The sequence below is a fragment of the Pan troglodytes genome, chromosome 22, assembly GCF_028858775.2.
Source record: "Pan troglodytes isolate AG18354 chromosome 22, NHGRI_mPanTro3-v2.0_pri, whole genome shotgun sequence".
NCBI lineage: Eukaryota > Metazoa > Chordata > Mammalia > Primates > Hominidae > Pan > Pan troglodytes.
Window position 1 is genome coordinate 29,351,695 of NC_072420.2, and position 12,828 is coordinate 29,364,522.

The 12,828-nt window shown below is 34.2% G+C and overlaps 1 protein-coding gene across 3 annotated transcripts in view; it reads right to left on the bottom strand.

Annotated features, from left to right (window-relative positions):
• Positions 1-8,272: 8,272 nt before the first annotated feature.
• The window catches only part of N6AMT1 (N-6 adenine-specific DNA methyltransferase 1), a 305,712-nt gene continuing 301,156 nt past the window's right edge, over positions 8,273-12,828 (bottom strand). For 2 of the 3 annotated variants that reach the window (XR_001712444.4, XR_010154394.1), the window contains one exon: positions 8,273-10,056. The gene's annotated coding sequence lies outside the window, so the exon portion shown is untranslated. The remainder of the gene's footprint in view (positions 10,057-12,828) is intronic. The other variant, XR_001712446.4, reaches the window with a different exon arrangement.

The window sequence follows — 12,828 nt, forward strand, 5'->3', positions numbered from 1 at the left end:
TAACTTTATTGCTTTTGCAGTTTTTTTAATTATAACCCTGATTAAATGAGTAACTATTGTTTCACCGCGACTTATGATCTTGTTTTGATCAAGTGTTTTAAGCACTTAATAGTGCTTGAAAGTGCATCTTTCATAGGCTTCCCCAATATCAAAATTCAAAATTAAGTCTTTTTAACCTAAAGTTAGCTTAGAAACTTTCTTGTTGGTGCCCTGAAGATCTTCAAAGGATGTACGTATTCATTTGTGTAGATAATAAATGATTCATATTATTTAGTAAATTATATGAGAAGTATTATTGTCAGTTACATTTATAGGTATGTTATTGATATAAATGTTCCAAACTTGTATGAAAATCTTAAAAATCTGATATGGCATCAGAAATAATTCTGGTTATTATGTTGTATCCATAAAAAATAACCAAAGTCCCCTGTCAATTGCTAATTAAACTTCCATTAGATTTTTAACCATTGCTATTTTAAGTCTCTGTCACCCACAGTTATTGTTTTTCTTTTTCAGTAAAAGTATTTGCACTCAGATTGATGGAAAAAAGTCTAACAAGTACACTTAAATATAAGTTTCTAATAACTCTAAGATTTATGAACATAATAAAAATTTTCCAGAACTCTAAGAAAGAAATTAATGGGTTCCTGCAACTGCAAATTAAGATCAAACAAAATTTAAAAATTAATTATATGATATGAAATAACATCTGAAGATAACATTTTTATAACTTTTATTTGAAACATTCTTGGTTCTTCGGTGTTCTGTTTTTCACATTTAGGGAAATTTTCTCTCTTAAGCTATCTATTGTTTACATCAGTTTGGCAAAGCACATTTTTATGAACAAAGCTGGAAACATTTGCTTTTTCTCCTTACTTGATCTTCCAAAATTCAAAAGTTATCCATGAGTATTATTTTTTTGGGGGGATGAAATCATTATTTTCAGAAGTTTAATAAGAATCTACATTCTTTATAACAAGATACAATTGGAAACACTGGTGACATTACCAAGGTTTTGATTAAAATGTTATATCTGAGAATGTGCATTGAATGTCTAACTTCAAGAATTCATAACCCTACAGTGAATGAATAAAAACTGTCAATTCCTGGCATGCCCAGAAACCTTAAGACTCTGGGTAGAATCTAAAGTCTGTTTTGCTTTGGCTTTCTAGCCTCTAGAGGCCTCTTAAAAACCTCCTGAGGTTTTTAAATCTGAGATTCCTATGTGATCAATGTAGAGAGAAAAAGTTATGTTCCTAAAAGGAAGACTATACTATACCTATTAATAGACTGTAGCCCTGTGCATCATTTTAAATTTCTTTTCATCTGTCTGTAGTAGGCTGGACCAAATCCTAAATTATTCTAGGTTCCTCTTTCCAACTTTATTTCATAAAATTACTAAAAATGAAAGCTTCTGTTTCTGAAGCCCTATTAGCTGAAGCTAGATAAATTTTAAGAGGCAAGTCTTGTGCCTGATGTATGCCTCATACAAAACGTTCACCAAACTGCTTAATGACATAACCAGAGACATTCAAACTGCAAACCAGTATAAGAACTTGACAGCTTCACACACTAGACAGCTTTTCTCAAGATGTCAAAATAAGATTCCACATCATAATGAGACTCTTTCCTCTCTTAATGCCTATCTTTTTCACTTGGCAGGATAATGTTCAATGCATTTATTCAATTGGTTGCCTGTAAGCCTAAATACTTGGCTCGAAACCATTATGCAAACTGAGATTGTAATATTACTATTAATTTTACTTTGTATTTTCCCGTTTTAAACTTTATATCATTATTTGTTAAATTTTTGCTGAAGTACAACTCTTAACAGAATAATGCTGGCCCAGCACTTTGAGATGATAGTAACAAAATTGAACTTAACAATGGACTCCAAGTAGACTTAGCCTGAGAGCCACATCCCTTCAAACCTCCCTTACTGCTCAAAGGTGGCTAAAAGGGTTTCGACACTGCTTCTAGCTGTCATTCACTCTCTCCAGCATGGACCCAGACCAGCAACCAGAGACAGGTTCATCCCAGCACTGAAGAACAATTAAAACCTAACTACAGGATGATTTGCTAGAGATGCTTCTGGGGAAAAATTTTGATCAAAAAAGGAAACATTAAAGTTGTCATAATCAAAATAGAGTCACCTATGATACATACATACACACACACACACACACACATACACACACACACACAGACTAGAGCTGGGAAATGCCATGAAAGGAGATTTCTCATGCATAAATGGGTGACAAGAATTAGCGCAAAGACTCTGCAAAAATTACAACCTAGCAAAAAGGCTATCACAAACCTACACACACACACACACAAATACTTCTATAAGGACATCTGCCCAGCAACTGCTTGTCCAACCTTGGACTGCAGCCACTCTTTTTGAGACGGAGTCTCACTCTGTAGCCCAGGCTGGAGTGCAGTGGTGCAATCTCAGCTCACTGCAACCTCTGCCTCCCGGGTCCTGGTTCAAGCAATTCTCCTGCCTCAGCCTCCTGAGTAGCTGGGATTACAGGCCTGCACCACCATGCCCCACTAATTTTTGTATTTTTAGTAGAGATGGGGTTTCACCATGATGGCCAGGCTGGTCTTGAAATCTTGACCTCGTGATCCGCCCGCCTCGGCCTCCCAAAGTGTGGAGCCACTCCTATTGATCCCTGTGGCCATGGATAGATAATTGTCCCAAAACAGTTATGTAATCCTCCCTATTTTTCCTTTAAAGTACTCTTTCTTTACCTCTCTGCATATACACATAGTTTACCATGGCACACATATTTCCATTGCAAACCTCTATTTTTAAGAAATATAATTTTCTTTCAGAAACCCTCTCTCTTATTTAGGTTGAAAATTCAGCATGCCCCATAGTAAATTGCAAGAAAATCCTTGAACAAGGAGAATCGGTGTGCTTTTATTGAAGGCAGCAAAGAAGCAGGTGTTTCGGGAGACTATTCCTCACGCTGAAGTCAATGGACAGAGAAAAGAACTGGAAGATTTCTCAAGCAGAAATGATCAACAGGCTGAGTTTTGGCATCTGTTTTATGCTTCGAGAAAGAAAAAGAAGGAATTGGTCCAGATATAGGGAACCCAAATGCCAAGCAGTTGAAAGTAGGTAAGTATGTGCAGAACCCCCACCCATGTGACAGAGGAACAATGACTTGAGTAGTTAGGTAGAGCACTGTCTCTGCCCCCCCCCCACCCCACCATTTATGGCTTAGGTTGTACTTCTTAATAAACTTGCAGATCATGGAAAAGCCAGAGCTTTAGGTGATGAGACTGCAGCTAGTACAAGAGGTATTGTCAGAAATCACAAAAAAAAAAAAACAAACAAAAAAACCCACAATGGTTATTGCAGCAGGCGTAACTGGAAAGTTATAGAGGATATAGTTTCATTTCTTTCTTTGCATAATTTCATGGGATTTAATGTAATGCAATATTAGTCATTTTTACTTTTTTGTATGTGTTCTTTTGTATTTTTAGAAGACAGTTATTAAATTAGTATCATCAGAGTCAGCAAAATAGAATGTGAAAAGTGCAAGACAAGTATGACATTTCTACCTTACTGCCATTCCACCATACAAGGCACTCTTCTGAGCTCAATTACTATTTGAGCCACCAAACTCTTTTACCTTGCTCTGTTTCTATTAGTATTTCCATTATTATATTTATTATTTATATTACTATAATACATAATATAATACATATTATATGATATGATTTTTAATTTTATATTTTATAACTATAATGCAGATAAACAGTATCATATTATTACAAATTATTAATTATTCTATTTTATTATTGTATCTTATTCAGTCACTTTCCCTTGCTTTGATCCATAATAGCCCTTGCATATTTCAATATCTTATACTCCAAAATATATGCATTTGGGGTGAGTTAGATAAATAAGTCCATTTCTATAGGAAATAAAATTTTAGTTTACAAGAATTGAAAAGTTGCTCCCTCTCATATGAGTAGAAATCACTCCAGGAAAAAATATGCAACTCACCCTAAAATGCTGCAAGACCTGCCTTTGGCAGTGACTTTTTTTGTGCTGTGTATTCACTAAATTCTTTGGAGCCCTGTTGTATGGGGCAGAACATTTGGATATGTTTTGATAAGTCAACTTCAGTGTGACCTCTTATGCTCTCAATTATTAAGAAGATTACTAGCTTAAAATGTCTACAAATATTTTGTAGAAGGGAAGACAAATGGCTGTAAGCAACAAGATAAATAATTACTATTCCAAAACTGAAACTAATCAGGTTGGAAAAGGTAATTTATTGCTCCAAAAATGTGCAAAAGGAGATCACATCAGCATAGATTGATGAAAGTATTATCAAATAATTGAAATATCTTGCATGTGATCATTATTTGGGACACACTGATAGTTTTCAATATGATTTTTTCATATTAACTATCAATGTGTTAATTTATTTCCTTAAATAAAAATTAGTTGCAAAAAGCAACCAGAATGTTATTGGTGATTGATTAGTCAAAAAAAAAAAAAGCCCAGTGTTCTTTTTGTCATACAAACAAAATTTGGTTCTGGATGGTCATGGAAGTAGATAAGCTAAAGCATATAGAATTTAAAAGCTGAAGAGACTGGAAAATTAGAGCTGTCTTCCTGAAACTGAGTAAGTTCAGTTGATTTTTGAGGAAGTCATGAAATTTGGGGAAGGTTACTGGGGTGATTTCGAGGAGACCCAGAAAAAAGGTTTAAACACATTTTTATAACTTAAAGAAAATAATCAAAGTATGTTTAATACTGTATCTAAAAGTGTAACATTGAAGCCAGACAAGAGTGAATTCAAAACCCAGCTTCCAGGGTTGCTTCTCATTTTTTATCTCATTTATTATTGCACATGCCAATCTAATGGCAATTGCACATGCCAATTTAATGGCATGTGCAATAAATGAGAGAGAAATGAGAAACAATTAGCTATTAATTTTTATTGTTATCACATAAAGATGGGTTTTTGTTGTTACATAAAGATACCTTTTATTATGATAATTAAGAGTCTAAAAAAGATATTGCTATTCACCTATCTGATGATGTTTTTTATTAAGCCTACATTTAACAACATATTTTCCTCCCAAGGACAAAAACTTAACATTTTACTGCTTCTTTTAACCTTCCCTTTGTTTCTTTTACTCTTAACAAGATAACTTTATTCTTCTCCCTAAAGATGATCAAGCTTTGCAGGATAAATCAGAGAAAGTTCAGCACCTGCTCCCACCGTGATGTGTTTTGCAGCTTCTAAGAGAAAGGAGTACAGGGATACTTGTCCTGGTCACTCTCTGTAACTCCTGGGACAGAGATAGCACCAGCAAGAGTCCCTGTACAATGATCTTCCACTGTGGGAAAAAATATATATAAAATAAAATAAAAACTGTTTAGATCAGCAGATTCATTCATATGTTTTTACAAAGTACCAAACATTTATTGAACAACTACTATATGCCAGGACACTGTATAAGGGCAGATGATTAAGTGTGTGTGTGTGTGTGTGTGTGTGTGTGTGTGTGTAAAACACAGTAACTGTTTTTCAAAGTGACTCATGGCCCAAGTTTTGGACAGAAATATGTTTTCAATATGTTACATTATTCAGTTATTTTGACTTTATGTTGCACCCAGGATTTTAATCCACTCAATATGAATGTGGAATATAATAAAACAATAGCTTTTTATTAATAAAATTAAATTGTGGCATTATCATAAAATACAAGATTGAGTTCCTAATGTTTACACTACCTATCTTAAACATTTTGTGAAAGCAAGCTAATACAAATTCAATATCACTATTAAATAAGTTCATAAATTCATTGAAAATTATATAATTATAGAATAAACTGAAAATCTTATCAAAGACTACCTTCGAAAGGCGACAGGTAGTTTCAGAGGTGAATTTCTTCAAATGCTGATATATAATTCTTGTGTTATTTAAGCTATTTTTTATCTTACAGAAAGAAAGTAAATTCTTTATGTAAAATCATATTAGTAATACAAAAACACAAAAACTATAGACAGTCATCACTGAGTATGGGTTTTTAAATCCTAAGTAAAATATCTGTAAATAGAATCTTGTAGTAAAACTTATAATTTGTCACAATTGTAAATCAAAAGAAAAAAATTATATGCTCCTAGTAGGAACTGAAAACTTAATTTGTAAAATTTAGCTTCCATTCTTAGTTATATTTTTTGGAAAAAAACCTATATATAATATGAAAATAAATATGCACACATATATAAATAAAATAAAGTCATGCCTAATGGTGAGATTAAAACATTAATCTTACTAAATTCAGCAAATGGCAAAGATGTCTATAATTTTTATTATTATTCAACATTTTCCTACAAATGTTAAATGCTATATTTCCTAGCCAATGAAATATAGCATTAAAAAATAAATGAGATTTAAAAATATTAAAGAGCAGAAGGAAGCACCATTGCAATTATCAATGCTACAATTATATATCTACAAGCCCCAAATGAAAATCAACGAAAAATAGTAAGCTCAGAATGGTGACAAAGAGCAAACTTAAAATAGCTATAAATCAGCAGTCAGTTGGAGTGTCCCAGTGTCTTGAAATTCAGTTAAAATGAGCCATTTTATGCACTGTTGAAGCTCAAAGCTTACCTCAATTCCTTTTTAACTTCTAAGAGGTTTATGTTCTCATCCTCACATTTGACCCTGGGCTCCTGTTTTTGTATATGCTGTGTTTCTTTCCTTACTATATCATTTTACTTGAGTCTGAAGATCATAGGAAATATTGAATATATAGGTTTTAAAATAGAAGTGTGCACAGAAACATAATTTATGAATTTACTCATTTTTCATCCATGCAAAAATCAGATAACATTTATAAAACTGTTAAATAAAAAAGGAAAACATAATCTCTCTTCAATTTTTGACTACTTATTGCAGGATAGATGGTATAATATTTAAAATTGAAACAGGAAGTCTCTTGTCCCTCATTTGGTAGAGTGCTTATTTTATAAGTTTTAAATTTACTGAAATGAAGGAAATTGTCAACTCTATTAAAGAAATACTCATGCTATTGGAATCTTTGTAAAACAAGATTTCTCTTTTATATCTCTTGGAAATTCTTACTACAGATATGAGAAATATTTGAATTGAGTGTTTAAGCTGTAAATAATGTGATCATCATTTCATGATCACATTAATTCAGTGTTACAAAACCATGTATTTTCTTCATTTTTATTTCACTTCGGTTATCTTAATAAACTGATCTGCCTAGCTCAGCGTTCCTTGACAAGCTGTGAATGTTTTAAATTACTAAAACTATACTTAAAATGTCTTCTACAGAATACAGGGCAGAGATTTATTCTTGGGAAGAATATCCTAAGGGAAAAAATGATGCCTAAAGTAGTTCTTGTAGAAGAAATACTTTTGAGCAGATCTTTTAAAAGATTTTAATTAATTTAAAATCCAGTAATTAACCAGAAAAAATATTTGAAAATGATGCAACATAAGTTTTAAGCACAAAGCTCATTTAAAAAATTTTAATTTTCTTTTAAGACTCTCTCTTTTTAGTTATTATTGGGTTGATTCTATGTGCCTGATATCAACCCTGTGTTCTTTGATCTGGACAAATTCTTCAAGCTAGTTAACTAGTCATTATTCAGGACAGTAACACAAAGACAAAGAGAAAATAACTGATATTTACTGAGTACTTACCTAACACTCGGGCTTCTACCAAGCACTTTTACATGTATATTTTTATCCACATGGTCATAGAGCACTGAGCTTAAGAAACCTGGATAAGATTAGGTGAAGCCAGAGTACAAAATAGGTATCAATAGATATAATGAGATTTATTATAAGGTATTATAAGGTATGGGCTCACATGATTATGAAGGCAGAGAACCACCATGATCTGCATTCAACAAGCTGGAGACCCACAAAAGCCAGTGGTGTAATCTGAAGGCCTAAGAGTTGAGCAGAGAGCAGGAGAAAACCAATGGCCCAGTTCAAGCAGTCAGGCGGAGAGTGAATTTAACCTTCTTCCTCCTCTTTGTTCCGTTTAGGCCCTTGACCAGTTGGTTGATGCCAGTGGTGGACTGAGTAAGGCAGATGGCTCTGTTTCACTCTGCTTTTACCCAGTCTACCAATTCAAATACTACTCACTTTCAAAAAGACTTTTACAGGTACACCAGAAATACTGCTTGACCAGCTATCTGGGCATCCTGTGGCCCAGTCAAGTTGATACGTAAAATTAACCATCACAATCACTGTGGAATTTTTGTCTTTTTAATTGAGGTATTATTTACATCCAATAAAATGCAGAGTTCTTTAGTATATAGTTCAATAAATTTTGACAAATGTATATCCCCACATAACTACCACCCAATGAAGACACAGACATTTCCATCAACATAGAGTTTCCTTCCTTCCTTTTTCCAGTCTACCTCACTCCATACTGCCTCAGAGGTGGTTGCCTCTGTTTTTATTTCTGTAATGTTACATAAAGAGAACCACATAGTATGTTCTCCGTGTTTGTTCTTTCACTCAACATAAAGTTTCTGAAATGCATCCATGTTGTTCCACATATAGGCAGCTTGTTCCTTTCATCATTGAGTGGTATCCTTTGTATGATCACACCACACATTGTTTAATTATTCACCGGTTGATTGATATTTGGATTTTTTTCCGTTTGGGGTTATCATGAACAAAATTGTAATGAGCATTCTTGGATAAATTTTTTATGAGTATATGTTTTCATTGCTCTAATATAAGTACATAGGAAAAGAATCTCTGGGTCATATTGTAAATATATGTTTAATGTTATAAGAAACTGCCAAACTATTGCCCCAAGTGTTTGTACCATTTTATTCCCCAACCAGCATATATGAGTTCCAGTTGCTCCATGACGCTGTCAACAGTACTGTCAGCCCTTTTAATTTCAGCCTTTCTTGGGGTTAAGTGCTATCTCGTTGCAGTCTTCAGGAAAATACATTTCCTTGAATACTAATGATATTGACTTCCTTTCCATGAGTTTATTGGCCATTCATAAATTTCTCTTGTGAAGTATCTCTTTCAGTTTTTTTCCCTATTTTAAATTAGGTTTGTCTTTTATTATTGAGATTTGGAATTTTTAAAATATTCTTAATACAAGTTATTTGCCAGATATATGTATTTTTAATATTTTTCTCTATATGTCTTATCCCCATTTTCTTAATGATGTCTTTGATAAATAGAATTTTCATTTTTATAAAATTCAATTTATAATTTTTTATGGTTTCTCTTTATTAATCCCATTTAAGAAATCTTTGTGCCATGATTATGAAGATGCACTCTAATGTTTTTTCCCAGAAGCTCTGTAGGTTTAGCTTTTACCTTTCTGGGTTTGTTTTATTTTGTTTTTTGAAATGGAGTCCGACTCGTGTCACCCAGGCTGGAGTACAATGGTGCAATCTCGGTTCACTGCAACCTCCACCTCCCGGGTTCAAGCAATTCCCCTGTCTCCACCTCTCGAGTAGCTGGGATGGGAGGCGCCTGCCACCATGCCTGGCTAATTTTCATATTTTTAGTAAAGATAGGGTTTCACCATGTTAGCCAGGCTGGTCTCGAACTCCTGACCTCAAGTGATCCGCCCGCCTCAGCTTCCCAAAGTGCTGGGATTACAGGCGTGAGCCACTGCGCCCAGCCCTAGCTTTTTGGTCTATGATTCCTCCCAAATTAATTTCTGTGAACCATTACCTTAAGATGTTGAGATTTAAGTTCCAGAATCTCATTTGTTCACCTTTGAAAATTAAGAAACCCTGGCACAGTGTTGACTGGAGCCACTTACCTTAATAGAAAGTAAAGCTCACATATATCCATAATGAAAAGCAGAGACCAGCACAACCATAGTCACCTGACAGTTTAAAAATCCAAGGCCAGGATCTTCTCAACTCAGGCCCACTCACTTACTCCACAACATACTTCTTCTTTCCTCAGCATCTGCTACGTGTGCTGGGACCTTGGTCTTCCCATTGTTCATGTCATTCTTCTCCTCACAGTTCCCATTCTTTTCTCCCTGAAATAAAGAAATTTCAAAATATACCATGTTTCATGAAAAAGACAAAAACATAAAATTACCTTCAGGAAGATGTATTTTGATATAAGTTTTCTTTATCCATAAGAAATTAATAGATTTGCAATAAGCATTGATATTCTGGGAAATGAAACACCCTTGTTTTGCCCACCTGACAACTTTTTATTTCCAAAACCCAAGACCCATCCTCAACAATTTATTTTACTTAACAACATATCTAGGGGTTGCCAGATAAAATGCAGGTTTCCCAGCTACATTTGAATTTCAGCTAAGCAATAAATAATTTTTAGTATCTATCCTAAATATTGACCTTATATTTTTTAAAAAAGTGATTTATCTGAAATTCAAATGTAACTGTACATCATGTAGTTTTATGTGATAAATCTGACACCCCTACCCACATCCAATTCATCATTAAACCCTCTAAATCCTACTTCCTCAATATTACCCAAGTCAGTCCATTTATTTCTATTTCTAGTACCCTTACTTTTGAAGAAGACACCACATTTATATCCAGATTGTTTTAATGATCTTTTAATTGGCTCCCAAACTCCAGTCAAAACAACCTTTACTCTCTATTAAAGCTAAAACAATTTTTTCAAAACAAATCTGATTGTATCACACCCCTTCCATTGTTTCCATTAATTTAAGATCAAGTCTAAACTCCTAAACTCAGCTGTCATTGCTATATCCTATCTCTAAACAATCACTGTTTTGCACTCTGCATACACTCCAGCCATTTTGAAAAATCTTTCAGGCTCCTGGAAAAGCTTAACTCCGCCCTTTGTTTCCAATATTTACATATAAATTTTTTTCTATCTAAAGCATGCTTTCAGCCAATAACATAAATCTCACTACCCCTTTCTGCTGAACCTAAATCTTTTTGCCCTCAGATAGAAAGATAATTTTCCCTTCTCCTGCTCTGTTCTGATTCAGCTCTCCATAACAAGGTTGTAATCACCTCCTATTCACCCTTCTGGTGAAGGAAGGATTTCCACCCTCAGGTGATGGGGATGGTTGAACATCCAACACCTGAAACAGGACAGACGATATTGACAGTACTTGTTAGTTGCATATAATCACAGACCAGTGGAAACAGATGAACCACACAGGGCCACCGGGGGGGGTTCACTGGGGAACAGAGTGAACAATCAGGAGGTGTGGGAGGCAGGTTTAGTAGTTTAAAGAGGTTGAGGTGCCCCCCTGGATCCCATGGGAGGATCACATTGGCTCATTTGAATTATCATATGGACTGGCAGGGAACTGAAATCTTCTACTCAGGGATAAGCAGAAACTGTCCCTGGTTTCCTTGATAAAAAGGGTTGTTTGATAGGGGACCTTATCCATGGGAGGAAAGTGAGGAGGGAAATTTGTGGCTAAGCCATTCAAGGCCCTCCCAGTTTTACTAGATGTCAAGGCAGCACACGTAATATTGGGACTTAATTTTAGCCACATAACTAATAAATTTGTAAGTATGTGCAACGGCTCACGCTTGCTTTCAGAATGGCACCTAAAAAACAGATTTACCTCTCCCCAAATTCAGATATGGAATTAAATGTAATGTCAGGAAAATTGTCCAAGAGTTGGAAATGGGAAAAAATGTTCTTTTGGTGGAGTTATGGACTCCAGAGGTTATCAGATTCTATTGAATAACGTACTTTTGATTGTATTTGTAACAATTAGGCTATTTGTGAACTCGGTAGGGGTAGAAATCGAGTTGTAGAAAATGGATGGCAATGCAAGTGATTTTTGACCATATCCATGCAAATGAATTCTGTTGGTAGAAATATTCATTTCCACACTGTAGATGACCCTAAACGTATGTCATTACATTATATTTTATTGCCTTATAGACTATTAACCAATTTTGAATCATACAGTAGCAAATTTATTTCAGCATTCTTGTGTGTATGTGTTTATATATACGCGTGCATATGTATTTAAGATATATAATTGTATATTCTTCAAATTCTTCTTTGAACAGGTTTGAACCTCTTATTAGTTTCCTCATTAAGGAATTTAATAAGACCTTTAATGCATGTTTGTATTTTCATGAGAGTCATTATTTTACCTTTCTGGAAGTTATACTTCAGCAACCATGCTTTAAATAAACCATGATTTAAAATAGCTGTCTTAGAAAAAGAAAATAAAAGTATACTTAAATGTAGATGTCTATTTTTTAGTGTTTTTATTAATTTGTAAATTTAAAATAATATATATTTAAGAGAGCTAAGTAAACATGTCATAATACAAATAGAATGGAATAAGAATGACCCATGTCAAGGCAGTGTGGCAATTTTTACCTATTCAAAATTGTGCATATTTGTTAGTCTGATTTAACACCAAGAGCATTAGCCTGGATCCAATTCCTTGCTCAGCAATGTTGAAAAATATTACCCTTGGGGCATGCAAAGGGCCCCAGTTTTGCTTTCCTATATATTCAAAGTTTGACTGCTCACTCTGGTGACTGAACTTTCTGTGAAAAAGCTTAATTCCCAAGTTCTCCTCATCGTGTAAGCAGCTTACATCATGACTAAAAATTTCAAGCATCAATTTGACTGACAAAGCATAAAAGAAGAGAGGCAGTGAGTTTTCTGGTGCAAACAGATGTCAGATCACAATTCTGAATCTCTAAGAGATCATTAAGAAATCTGACAGTAGGCAAAAAGTGAGATTTTCTTGTCAAAAGTGAACACCATCAATTTCTGAATACAGTTGATAGGTGACTCGGCTTCTACCACTTTGTACACTTCT